The sequence below is a fragment of the Microcaecilia unicolor genome, chromosome 1 (assembly GCF_901765095.1).
Source record: "Microcaecilia unicolor chromosome 1, aMicUni1.1, whole genome shotgun sequence".
In the NCBI taxonomy this organism is placed as follows: domain Eukaryota; kingdom Metazoa; phylum Chordata; class Amphibia; order Gymnophiona; family Siphonopidae; genus Microcaecilia; species Microcaecilia unicolor.
In genome coordinates, this window is record NC_044031.1 from 94304591 (window position 1) to 94319357 (window position 14767).

The window sequence follows — 14767 nt, forward strand, 5'->3', positions numbered from 1 at the left end:
TTATATTGAATCTCAGTAAATATGTATTTATCGAAAAGCAACACACTGCACTCATCTTAGGCAAATTGGTGCCCTCTTAAAACCCCGACAGGTTCCCGTTTCGTATAGACTTTGTCAAGGGGGAGTGGCTATAATTCTGTCGAAGAGAAGGAAAAAACCAGAGAAAACAGACGTCAAGTCTCCTATATTTTTCTTATATTTATATCTTAACATACTGTTAAACTCATCTACATAATCGCAAGGTCTTTCTTAAAAGCGGTTCGAGGCTTACCCGATTCATGCCCCAGGCTTCAATGTGTGCTGATTTGTATCCTTTGAAATGGACAAAATGGCGATAGCGTTTTATCTAATCTCAACTGAACAGCTGGTAACGTTACGTCAAACGTCAATGCGTGAGGATCGTCAGAAGCTCTTAAAGGTCTGACGAATCAGGCAAAGGATTTAAATCCCGTGTCTGCAGCTTGTGTAAGAAAACATGAAAATGTTTTATACAATGTTTGAAAAATTTAGTTAAAGAATTTTTAGAAAAACAAAACAAAAAAAGTGCTTAAAGACAAACTAAATAGAACAATAAAACATATTGAAGCTAAATAACAATTCAGATAATGTGAGAAAGTTTTTTTAGATTTAGAAAAAACTGCCCCATTGGATGTACGTGTTTAATCCTGCTGGTTCTATTGTATCTAATGTGAAAATCCAATAAGTCTCACGCTGAAGAATTCTTCTGTTGAGATCACCTCCTCTTTTGGAGGGAAGTATCTGCTCGATTACCATGCATTTTAAGTCTTCTAAAGTGTGTTTAAGAGACACCCAATGCTGAACGAGAGGCGCTCCAAAATTTTGAGCGTTAATGCGTGAGCGGTGTTCTATCAATCTTTCATGTAAAGATCTAGTTGATTTGCCGATATAATATTTACCACACGGACAAACTATATAATAAATGATGCCTATTGAACGGCAAGAGGTATAACTTTTCAATGTAATTGTTCTATCTTTGAAGGTAAAATAGGTACCTTCAATAGTGGCCGGACATGTTTTGCATCGTGGTTTCATACATTTATAATGTCCTGTGGGTAGCGACTGCTCTTTGTCCTTTGATAAAATCGGCAAAACAGCTGGACTCAGGATCTCTTTGAGATTTTTGGAGCGTGAGAATGCAGTCCTAATATTGTAGTCTGCAAACACTGGATGAGATCTAATAATGTCCCAATGCTTTCTAATTATCCCTGCTGTTGATTCCCCGCCAGGGGTATATCTGGTAACAAATGTCATGACACCATCATCTTGCTGGTGTCGTTGTGGTTCCCGTAGTAGTAGATCTCTGTTGTTAAATTTTGCCCTGGTATATGCACGCTTGATGACTTTGCGTGGGTAATTTCTTTGTAACAGATTAGTGCCAAATTCCTCAGAATGTGCTTTGTAATCGTCCTCCATAGTGCAGATACGCTTAAACCTCAAAAACTGAGAGAAATAAGCAACCGCTTTTACCACATTCTCTGGTAATGAATTCCAGAGTTTAATTACATGCTGAGTGAAGAAATATTTTCTCCGATTCGTTTTAAATATACTACTTTGTAGCTTCATCGCATGCCCCCTAGTCCTAGTATTTTTGGAAAGAATAAACAAGTGATTCACGTCTACCTGTTCCCTCCACTCAGTATTTTATATACCTCTATCATATCTCCCCTCAGCCGTCTTTTCTCCAAGCTGAAGATCCCAAGCCATTTCAGCCTTTCCTAAAAAGCCCAAGCTGTTTCATCCTTTCCGAAAGAGCCCAAACTGTTTCAGCCTTCACTGAAGAGAAGTTGAAGGGGAGGTGTAGTGGAACAAAGAAATGCTGAACTGTTGACAAAACTGGTATTCAAAATGTTGGGTGTCTGCACATAATAACTGCTGGCTGTGGTGCAAATAAAGAATAGTATTGGAAAACTGTATGCACAGAATACCATTCCAGCATATGTTCAGATGTATGCACATGCAACTCTTGGTGTGGACATAATTTTCTTGTATACCAAATATAGCTGCATCTATCACAGACCTATATGTACATAGGTCTGACATAATCTCTCCCTGTTAGCCCATGTTTTTTGTGCACAGCCCATTGATATTCTCTTTGCTTACTGTATCTGGGAGTAATATTTTTTCTGTTACGTGTGCATTAGGAAACCCTGTACTCAGCTTTAGTGGAGCGTCCTAATGCCCACTTTATGTATTTATTTATTTATTTAGATTTTGCTCACACCTTTTTCAGTAGTAGCTCAAGGTGAGTTACATTCAAGTTCACTGGATATTTCTCTGTCCCAGGAGGGCTCACAATCTAAGTTTGTACCTGAGGCAATGGAGGGTTAAGTGACTTGCCCAAGAACACAAGGAGCAGCAGTGGGATTTGAACTGGCCACCTCTGGATTCAAGACCGGTGCTCTAACCACTAGGCCACTCCTCCACATTGTTCTCTAGGTATGGTTTTGGCAGCATTTTAAGCATCTAAATTTAGTTGCCTAGTGAAAATAGGCCCCTAGATGTAGGTGTTTTGACTTGGTGGATCATGATGCCATGTTATTTAAGTTATCTGAATTCGGTAACTCGAGAAAGATGATTAATTGGTATGCCGAGTTTTTGAAAGAAAGATCTTGTAAGTTTAAGTGGTGGTAGATTTGTTCGACAGAATGGTTATTGGAATGCAGGATTCTTCAAAGGCCCCTCCCCTCCCATCCTCTTCTTTTTAATGTCTATATGCTCTCTCCTGGCCAGGTAATAGATAATCTTCTGTTAGTTCATTACTTATCTGCAGATGATTTCCAGATTATTGTTCCTGTGAACGAAGCTTGGGGTTTGAGACCATTGGCCACTTTATAACTGTGTAGATGATTGATAATTTGTTAAAGAGTAACCATGAAAACTAGAATTTTATGAGTTGGAGATGTTAAGGCACAAAAGGCCATTGATAAGTGGAACTAGGCTCCATTGTTTTCTAACATATGGCGTTTGGAGTAATTATTGACTTCTAAAGTATAGAACTTTTTACCACTCAACTATGAACATTAATCCTAATCTGAAGTGGTTTTGCTTAACAATGATGTGTTACTCCACTTATGAAATGCTTTCTAGATAATATTCTGAATTAATTATTATTGTCTTGCAAAACTTAATTCTTATCCAAGTTCTAGAGATGGGATTTTAAAGAGATGAGATTTTTTTAAAGTGGGAAAATACCTCTGAACATCAGCGGTCTGAATGTTTTTGTCTTGACAGATTCACTGAACCACCACTCTTCATTGGCAAAAAAAAACAAAACAGTTTTCTTATAGCTCTTTCTCTTTAGAATGTTTCTTAATATGTTATTAGAAGCGAGTATAGCTGAATATGAATATTTTAACCTAAATTTTCCACTTATCTTTAGGTCTTTGCCCATCTGTAGTGTCAACCAGCCACCAATGGGGTCCTCTTTCACCCTTTTAGGCTTCGTCGGGGAGATCTTTGTTGTGATTTACAGTCACTCAGACATGTGTCGTTCAGACTATACTTTCAATGTTATTTGTATATAGGTGCTCTTTCTTCAGTCCCCTGTTGTTTTGTGGAACAGTGGACTGAAGAAGGATAAGTGGAAGATTTAGGTTAAAATATTCATATTCAGCTATACTCGCTTCTAATAACATATATTAAGAAACATTCTAAAGAGAAAGATATATAAGAAAACTGGGGTTTTTTTCCCCAATGAAGAGTGATGGTTCAGCGAATCTGTCAAGACAAAAACATTCAGACCGCTGACGTTCAGAGGCATTTTCCCACTTAAAAAAAATCTCATCTCTTTAAAATCCCATCTCTAGATAACTTGCAGAAGATTTAAGTTTTGCAAGACAATAATAATTAATTCAGAATATTATCTAGAAAGCATTTCATAAGTAGAGAGTTACACGTAATTATTGACTTCTCCATGACATTGGCACTACGGGTGACTGCAGTAGTTTAAGAACATTTTTGCTAAAGTTGCACTTGTTAAGACAAATCCACCCTTATTGAGGGGAATGAGCATTGAAACAGGTGATTCAGGTGGCTCAAATTGCGAATTTGGTTTATTGCAATTTGGCTTCCTATTCATGCGTGTTGTTTATTTAAACTATGCTCAATTGTTTTTAGGCTAATTCATGGTGAAGCTCCAGCTTATTTTCCTCATCTGTCATTCCCTAAAAGCACACAAGCTAGGAGACGTGTCTTGTTGCTTTACCCTTCTGTAAATCAAGTACATTAAAAATGTTATTTTACTGCTTCTTTCCATTAGACAAATAAATCTTGAAATTCTCTACCTTTGATCATACGACAAGAATCTTATTTAAGATTTTAGAAGTTATTAAAGACCCACTTGTTTGGGACATTTTTAAATGTTTAGATTGGTTTTATTATGATCGTCTTTTTACTATGTATATTTAGCTGCTATTCAGAGATGTATGTTCTCTCTACTAGATACCTATTGTAATCCACACTAAGCCATTTGGTAAATTGCAGAATAAAAGTTCCAAATATTGTATTGTATTATTTTATTGGCTTACTGTGTAATGGCAAAATAGCAGCCAGGTTGCAATTGGTGTTTAGCACTGTAGCTGAAATGGTGTGCATGTTTGCTGCAATGAAAGAGTGATGTACATAGAGGTTTTCAGCTTCATTTTGGATAGATCATAGAAGTAGGAATTGAGACATACAGGTCAGGGCAGGGGCAGACTGACAGTATTCTGGGCCCTCGGGCAATAAGGGCCATTGGCCCCTAACTACCTATCTAGTGATTAAACTAGATAGAAACTAGGGGAGAGTGAGCTCCCTATATTGTGGGCCCTCGGGCACTGCCCTTATTGTTCCAATGGTCAGTCCGCCCAAGGGTCTGGAACTCGCTGCCTGAGGATGTGGTAATAGCGGTTAGAATATCTGGCTATAAGGCTCTATATAGATGTAGGCAGCAAGTATTGTGGAGGAGTATCCTAGTGGTTAGTGCAGCAGACTTTGATCCTGAGAAACTGGGTTTGATTCCCACTGCAGCTCCTTGTCACTCTGGGCAAGTCACTTAACTCTCCATTGCCCCAGGTACAAATAAGTACCTGTATATGCTATGTAAACCGCTTTGAATGTAGTTGCAAGAACTGCAGAATAAGGTATATCAAATCCTAATCCCGTTCCCTTTCACATAAATGCCAATATTGTAGTCATTTACAGCAATGTGAAAAAGTTTTCCCCTCCTAATTTCCCCTATTATTGCATATGTGTCACACTGAATGGTTTCTGATCTGTAAACAAAATATAAATATACTAGTAAAAAAGGCCCGTTTCAGAAACCAATGAAACGGGCGCTAGCATGTGGTTTTTTGTGTGTGTGTGTGTATGTGTCACAGAGTTATTTTGTGTGTGTGTGTGTGAATGTGTGAGTGTGTGAGGGTGCGGTGTGTGTGCAGGTTGATGATGTGTGTCTTTTTTTGTTTTATTTTGTTTTTTGCTTGGGGGTTGGGGGATGTGCTGTGCTGTGCTGGCAAAGTGGGTTGGATTGGTGTGTGGCTTTGAGGGTGTGTTTCTGTTGTATTGTGTGTGTGTAGTTTTGTCTGTCAAGGAGGTTTGTGGAGGGTGGTCTTTCTGTTGGTGAAATGTAAATGTGGTTGTAGGGGGGGTCAGCCTTTGTTGAGTGTTTTTTTTTTCCCATGTTTTTTTTTTTTGTGTTGTGCTGAGGCAGCAGTGTTGTTTTAGATGGGCGGAAGGTAGCACATTCTTTGTCTGTCGGTATTTTTTGGCCGTTTCAGGGCTGCTGTAGGGGAATGCTGGAAGAGAAATGTAGTTGCAAGAACTGCAGAATGGCGGTATATCAAATCCTAATCCCGTTCCCTTTCACATAAATGCCAATATTGTAGTCATTTACAGCAATGTGAAAAAGTTTCCCCCTCCTAATTTCCCCTATTATTGCATATGTGTCACACTGAATGGTTTCTGATCTGTAAACAAAATATAAATATATGACAAAGGGAACCTGAGTAGCCACACAAATGGAGCAGGCAGCACCTTGACACTCTCCTTTCATTCCACACACTACACTCTCAATATCAGCACTTGACAAATCCTCCGAGAAGTGAATTTATTATGGCCACAGCATTCTACTACTTATGTAAATGCATTTACAATATCATGCAAATTACAGAATCATGCAGTTACGTTCATGCATGCAGCTAACAATACCAAGCAATTAAATACATGGATTGATCTTCTGTCTAGAGCATTTCAGAGCAGAATATGTAGCCTTTGAGTCACATAGATGTTCTGTCTGAGCATATACCGCAGAAATGCCGAGGTACTACTATCAATTCTTTCATCAGGGTTGCTGTAAAAGCACATTCCCCTTCTTAACCGTTGATTCTGTTTCTTAATACCTTCAGCCATCCTATTCCATCCCAGTCTGAGACAGGCACTGCTGGCTTTCTTATTCTGGCACTGGCCCTCTCCATAGAAGAAGGGGACTGCCACTGCAGTTGACAACATCCATGCCACTGCTAGCATGCTCCTAAAACAACCACTGATACTGATTGATTTGGTCTAAACATACTGCTGTGTGCTTGATCAGGCTAGAACCCACCACTAGAGACCAAGACCATGACAACAACACCTCGCTTGTCGTGGTCTCCCCACTTGCCCTACCCCTAGCTGTAGCCATTCTTTAACTTGGATACTCATAAACTCTGTAGATAGGCAGACTTACCCTGACTCTGTTGGGAATGGCATCAAATGGACTCCCTCATGCAGCAGCTATCAAGTCCTCAGAGGTGACTGGAACATTCTCTGTCAGCTATCAGCAACCCTGGCTATGTGTCCCACTGTAAATAAAACTCTTCTTCAGTGCCGGGCGTAGTTACTCTGTCTAACCTTTGGAGGAGGGGGGAGTGGGGATTCCAACAGGTGGTGGTATATTGAAGAATATAGTTGTATATAGTTTGCCAATCGGCTGCTCATTATGCGGAATTACTGAGGAATTACACAATTTAATAAACCAGGCAAGTTAGGCTGCAATGGTTGTTAATCTGTTCACTCATAATCAGTAGTCAATCCATAAGAATTCAGTAGAGGAGAAAGAAGAGAACCAGGTCTGAACTGCAGTCTGCCACACACTCATTTTTTCTTTATCCTATGGAAGCTAAGTCAGGACTGCTTGATAACCAGCCACCACCATGTTTGATGACTGGCATAGGAGCGGACTCTGTGGGTGCTGTAGGTGCTTGAGCACCCCCAGTATTGAGAAAATTCATTGTGTGTATCCAAGGAAGGGTTATTTCCACTGGGCTTAGCACCCCCAATAATTTTGAAAAGTTGGCTCCTATGATGACTGGTATGATCTTCTTACTGTGGAATGCTATATTTATTTTGAACCAGACATAATGGGACCTGTGTTATCCAGAGAGTCCCACTTTTGACTTATCTGCCTATAGAACATTATTTCAAAAGTCTTGGGAATCATCCCCTGTGTATTTTTGCAAAAATGAAACAAGCATTGATGTTACCCTTGGATGTAGCAGTTTCTGCCTTGCTATTCTCCCAGGAATCCCATTTTTACCCAGTCTATCTCTTATTTTGGAGTCATGAACACTGACTACAGCTGAGACTAGAAAGTCCTGAAGATCTTTGGATATTCTTCTGGGCAGAAGCATAGCCAGGTTGAGGGCGCGGGAGGAGTGGAAAGTGGACTGCCGATGGCACGTATTTTAAACGCGACTGATCATGTGAAAAATAGGTGCCAGCGCCATCGGAAGTCCATTTGGGGGGAGCAGCCACTCTCCTGGCAACCCACCTAGGAATGCCTCTGCTTCTGGAATGTTCTGTGAATTTCCAGATAAGATATCACTACACCCTTGGAGTAATTTTGTCAGGCCAGCCACACCTGGGAAGATTCAACACTGTTCAAGTCTTCTCCATTTGGAGATAATGGTTCTTGTTGTACTGTAGTTTGGTGGGGTCCCAGAGCTTTAGAAATGGCTTTGTAACCCTTTCTAGACTGATATATTTCAATAATTTTTTCTTATCTCTCTGAATTTTTTTTTTTTTTGATCATGGCATAATGTTCTTGTAGAAACTCTCTGGCGACTACTTCACTTTCTTGATAACATTCAGTATACAATGAGTATACAATGTTTTAGATTCAACAGGGCTGGCTGCAATCAAGCCTGGCTGTGCTCAATCAGCTGAATCTAATTATCAATTAAATTGGGTCAATAGGTTGACGGAGTAACTAAGGAGACAGTTATTTTTTCACTTAGGTGATATGGGTGTCGGATAACTTTGTTCCTTAAAAAATGACATCATAGTGTAAAAACTGTGTTATGTTTTTACTCAGGTTCCCTTTGTCTAATATTATATTTTGTTTAAGATCAGAAACCATTCAGTGTGACATATATGCAGTAATAGAGGAAAGCTAGAGAGGCAAAAACGTTTTCACATCACTGTATGCACATATGTTGAACAAATGACAATAATCTGGCTTTGTAGTATTCTGTAAATATGGACTTTTCTTCAACGACAGATACTTTGCAGGTGAGCTCACACACATGTAAATGATCAAAAACTATACACAGGTATATCCCCATATAGGTGTGAACATTTACAGCAGTCTATGACTGGTATAACTTAAATGCATACACACCCTATTTTTCATTATAGGATAGGCCCCAAATTGGTGCCCCTATATAGAATTAACTCCTACAAGTTTAAGAGCATAAGGAGGTCATTTTGCAAAGCTTTGTTCATATCAATAGTCTCTTTAATACATAACAAAGGGGCTTTTCTAAAACTCTGCGGCTGTATACACACAAGCAGACCATAATGTTCATTTCTTATCCTTTAGTAAATGATTTAGAATTTTGTGGCCATAATCTTAAACATCTTATTATGGTACTAGAAGGGCAAAATCTGTTCAGGCGTGCATTCTGCTAAACAAGAAATTGATTTCTTTAAAATATTTTCTCCTATTATAAGCTTAGTTAAATACCTTGCTGCAAATGTACTATTTTGAAAGACGTCTTCAGTAATTTATTGAACAATATATTTCTTCTATGAGAGCTATTTAGTTCTCTAAAATGCAACCAGATGTTTGTAGCAGATATTACAATATTTGAAAGCTATTAATGATGATAGAGAAAAAAAACCAACATGTTTGATTCGCTTTCTAATACTCTAGCCTAGATAAAGTTCTTGTAAAGATAAGATGGGCGATGTTCTAGTCTTCTTTACAAAGATAATCCTGTGACTTAATGCACCTTAGATGGCAGTGGGTTGTGCTTTATACATTTTTCTTTTTCAGTTTCATAGATAACATATTTCTGGGTTCCACTGAAACACAAATGTCAGTTTGTGGGCCATATATATTCCAACTAAATGCTTCATGTCTCTTTTGATGCATAAAATATTTAAAGCTAAGAGGTTACTGAGCTGCGGAAGCATCTTGCATTGTGACTTCCGCTGACTACTTCAAATTCTATTTGACTATCTATACTAAGATAAAGGTAGTCACTAATAACAAGTAATATATTGGATTCTGCAGGATTTTTTCATACAGGCACATTTTATCCAAATATCCACCCATGCAGGCTGAAGTAGTAGAGCCGAGGTCCTGTGCCCCACAGAATTAAGTTACATCATGAATCCTCCCTTTAGTCCTCTCTGCCACCAGCAAGGAATAGAAATGAGCCACACTCTTATGGGAGAGTGGGAAGCACTAGGAACACCCTGGGGTAGGGAGGAGAGAGAAAAGATAGTGGGGGAGACAGAAGAGCACTCTTCCAGTCTGGCGTCCTGTTCATGGTGCTGTGCTGGTGAGGGTCGGTTTCCCTAGGTGCACACATGCACTGAAGTGCCTCTTTTATAGTGGTGTCAGCCAGAGATTGTCATCCAAGAGGGGCTATGTAAGCTCTCCTGGACTTTTCTTCCTTGCCTTCGCAATGAGGTCACTTTGCCTTGTCTCAGCTGCCTTATCTCAGGCCCTGTCTTGCTTGCTTGCTTGTCTCCAGCTCCAGCCTGCTTAGTCTTCATCCAAGCCTTGCCTGTCTTGTCTCCAGCTCAGCCTTGCCTGCCTGCCTAGTCCTTTGCCTACTGCTTTGCCTAGCCTGAGTGACTTGCCTGCCACTAGCCAGTCTCCAACGGTGGCCCAAGGGCTCACCTTCCCTACATTTGTGACACAGGGGATGAGTCTGAGGTAGGCTCTGAAAGTTCAGGGCCCTGTGCTGTCACTTCACTTTTCCCCTCCTTCCCAAGAATGTCCCTGCATCTGAGTACTTGCACCTTTTCTTAGGGAAAAAGGAGTATAAATTCTATTTATAAGTTTTTCAATAGTTTACAAGTTCTCTGTTTGGATTTCTTCTTTAGCTGTAACATTGCAGTAGAACACGTGCATATCAGAAATATGTTGTACTGTGGAAATGTGCTTCATATCATGCTCAGTGGTATAGCCAGACCTATCATTTTGGGTGGGCCCTCCTTGTCCTGCATCTTTCTCCCTCTCCTCTGACTCCGGATCCAGCATTAGCCCCCCCCCCCCCCCCCCCCCCCGATGTACCTGGCATTGTCACCAGTGCAGCAGCGACGTAGCTCTGTTGTTTGCACTGACCTTGCAAACTTCCCTCTGCCACCTCCAGGAAACTGGAAGTGATGTCAGTGAGGGTTAGATATGGCAGATGGAAGCCTGTGGAGCCGATGCAGATGGTGGAGGTGCATCACTGTTGCGCCAATGAAGATGTTGAGGTAGATCAGAGAAGGAGAGGGAGAGTGGCTGGACCACAGGAGGAGAATGCCAGATCTGGGGGAGGGAGAGAAGAGAGCAAGATGGCTGCCACTGAACTTTTTTGGTAGGCCTGAGCTAAGAATGGATGGGCCTGTGCCAACCCAGACCCACCCTTAGCTATGCCACTGGTTCATGCTAAGAAGATAGTTTTACTATTTCAGAAGGATGAGCCCTTAGGTTGCAGCCAAATTGGCTCTACCCGGCAAACCTGAGGGTTAACTGGGCCTTGACTGGCCATAGGCACAAGACAGACTGAACTAGGCACAAGACTCAGCTGGACTGGAACTGAAGACTCAACAGGAGCTGAGGCAATGCTGGACTGGAACTGAAGACTCAGCAGGAGCTGAGACAAGGTTGCACTGGAACTAAAGACTCGGCAGGAGCTAAAGCAAGGCTGCAGTAGACCTGAAGATTTGGCAGGAGCTGAAGGCTTGGCTGGAGCTGGAGACCAGGCTAGGCCAGGCTGGTTGGAAAGAAGGCAAGAATGGTTGAAGACAAGGCAAGGCAACTCCAGAGACCTGTTGCAAAGGCACTTGATGGAAGTAAGGGGCTCTTTTAAAAATCAGAACATAGTAACATACATAGTAGATGACGGCAGAAAAAGACCTGCACTGTCCATCCAGTCTGCCCAACAAGATAAACTCATATGTGCTACTTTTTGTGTATACCCTACTTTGATTTGTACCTGTCCTCTTCAGGGCACAGACCATATAAGTCTGCCCAGCACTATCCCCGCCTCCCAACCACAGAACGTATGCAGTATTGCTAGAGCAAAAAAACCTAACCTAATACCAAACCAAAAATTCTAGCAGGAGTGCTTAATTGGTAAAGTGGAGAAAAAGCCCTCAGAAACCACAGGTAAACTACCTGAGGTTTAGTATGTGGTTATGAACTATTCGCTTCTGCAGCCATCCTGGATTTCCTGCTGCTGGCTCTTTCAGTGTATGTCCTACATGCGCATGCATGCCTAAAGAGGCCCGGCGTCAGCCGGCACAACACAGGGAAAGGAGCCATGGACCACAGGGGCACAGGAGACTGCCTTGCCGGAGGCTTGACATGGTGGGGAGGTCCACCAGCAGCCCTGCCATCGGAGGACAAGGTGAGTTGGCATGTGGGGCCATGGCCATGACAGTGGGACTTTCATGGTTAAGCATAATATGTATGAAGATAATGAGAGACTAGCAGTCTGTACTTTCCTTTATAATGTCCTTGAAAAATGTCCTTCCTTTAAACTAATTTCAAAAAGCGAAACTCAATATTCAAACCTAATGCTGGATTTTGACTTAAATCCCAAGATGTATTGCAGAACTCATGAATTGCTGTGAACTTGATAATCCATTCCCACTAAAATCTAATTTAGTTAATTGTATTGCTTTCCTTGCTGTAGTGGCCAGGATTGTGAAAGGACTTGACCCTCTGTAATTTAGAATGGAAGTGCATTTGAACGCAGTGTTGTAACAAATAGAGTTTCCTAATCAAATTTTGGAACCAAGCGTCCATTCCCTTGGATTTATGCTGTCCTCTTGTTCGGTAGCAATAATAGTAGAAGGTACATTAATATATCTATTTTTGCAATTGACGCCTCAGTCTTAGCATCAAATTAATGTAACTAGGATGACATAAATAACATTGAACTTTCTGAATGACTTTCTATAAGAAATGTTTTTCTTTTTCTCCACTTTTGAGTTTGGGGGAGAGTTTCCACATGTACCTACAAAAGAGCTCCTGGGGAGGAGCTGGGAGAAGGCAGTCCAAGTCATTACACAGGAGCAGCATCAACTGCTGGGGCTGAGGTTGCTCCAGCAGAGAGGAGAGATAGCAGTGGCGTTCCTAGGGGGGCTGACACCCGGGGCGGATTGCCAATGCGCCCCGCCCCCTGGGTGCAGCGCCCCCCTCCCGGATGCAGCGTGACCCCCCCCCCCATGAAAGAAACCCCCCTCGGGTGCACGCCGCTGGGGGGGGTGCCGTGCGCGCCTGTCCTTCATTCGTTCCATGCTCCCTCTGCCCCGGAACAGTTCCAGGGCAGAGGGAGCATGGAACGAACAAACGACAGGCGCATGTGGCACCCTCCCCAGAGGCATGCACCCCGGGCGGACCGCACCCACCGCCCCCCCCCCCCCCTAGGAACGCCACTGAGAGGCAGTCTGTGGCCCGACTGTGGATAATCACTGTGATGGCTGGGTTAGATGTTAGAGAGGAAAGGGTTAAAAATGATGGTAAACCATTGCTGACACAGCATTTCTTTTTGCTTGGTTCTCATTGGACTTAATCACACTCTAAGCTTTGTTGATGTTTTTAACCACGCTACGCGCATATTTACCATTCATTAGTCTTTTTAAAGGCTTGATTTGGTTTTCTTGCTCTTTGGCAGCATCTACAAGTGATCACCATACACAGACTACTGAGGCAGGCGGTGTTCGCCGAAACACGGTGCTATGTCGAGTCTTATCTACTGTTAAAGAATATTTTGCCATCTCTCGTCTCCTTGGTTCTGCTTGGAAGTGTCCTGTTGATCACGCTACTCCCTTGTCGCTGCAAACCCTTGGTAGTAACAGATTGCACATAAAGAACTAGATTCAGTAAGTGGTGCTCAAATCACCACCAAAAATAAAAATCCAAGCAGAGCGCTATTCTATAAACAGCGCTCTGAGGTGGGTGCCATTTATAGAATAGCGCTTAGAGTCGATTTGTGCGCCAAACTTTGGGCACAAGGGTTTACACCAGCTGAAACCTGGAGTAAATCCTGGTGTGTAATTTAATGTGCAGATCCCCGGTGTTCAGTAATACTGCGCTCATCCTTAGTGAACATCCCTGACTTGCCCATGCCCCTCCCTTAGCTACATCCCTTTTGAGTTGTGCACTATAAGATTTGTGCACAGATCTTTATAGAATAGGACTTAACAAGATGCACGTGCAAATCTAAATTGTTACCAATTCCAATTATAGCACTCAATTATTGATGCTATGGTTCATTAGCCAATTTAGTTGCACACACATCTCAGGATAGCACACAGTTTTGCACATAGAAATTTGATGCCATTTATAGAATCGAAGGAAAACCCTGTAGTGACTAGTTCCAGCTGAGCTGGAAGCCCAAATGATCAGGAGGGTTTCCAGTTCAGTCAGCTTCTGGGCAAACTAAAAAAGAAACTTAGATATATGTATGTATAGTCATTCCATGATTCAGTACAGTGCATCTTGTGATTTCTTTTCTGAATTTCAATCATCACTTTGCAGTGTGATGTGAATTACTGACTACATGATCAACTGTTTATGATAACGAAGTCCCCTTCTTGGGAAGGAGACATATTTCTTGGTCATGAGAAAATAGATTATATAATTGAGAAGTCACATGCTCCTCCTCAGATCATGATTTGTGAACCGCTCGGCTCATTTCCATGGACACGGGTAACATATATTTTTGTGTGTTTTGTATTACTTTTTTTTAATAGATGTCAAAATAGCTTATATTACTGTTTCTGTCTGTTTTTCTTTTTCTTGTAGCTGTCTCCGAACTGGCTTTATCAAATCATTTATCTTGTGATATCAAGCAGGTAGCAGGCTTATTAAGTGGGCTGTCACTTAATGGACTAAAAACCAAATAAAGGACTCTTCAGACCATTTCCTATTTTGTACTTCTGGAGCTTTTTAATTGACTGCCCAAATTAAATATTCCGTGCTATGCCTATAACCACAAAATGATATGTATTCATTTTCATCTGGCTTAAAACGCATAGGTATCTGACGGCAATATCATTATTCGTTTTACATGTATGCATGCCAAAGAAGTTAAAAATATTCCGCTTCATCAGCAGGATGGATCACTGAGAGATAACTTGCATATCCGATGTGGATTAGTGGCAGGAGAAGAGCTGCCATAATATCTGTTCAGATCATCTATTCTGCATTCAAAGTGTATCTGTTAAGCTAAAAGAAGCCTTGCAACAATTGTTACTTTCCTTTTACCTTTAAAGAAAC

General features: G+C 41.4%; 1 protein-coding gene across 3 annotated transcripts in view; it reads left to right on the forward strand.

Annotated features, from left to right (window-relative positions):
• PARD3 (par-3 family cell polarity regulator) overlaps window positions 1-14767 on the forward strand; it is a 1299417-nt gene that overhangs the window by 1264814 nt on the left and 19836 nt on the right. The gene's annotated exons all lie outside the window — the stretch shown is intronic.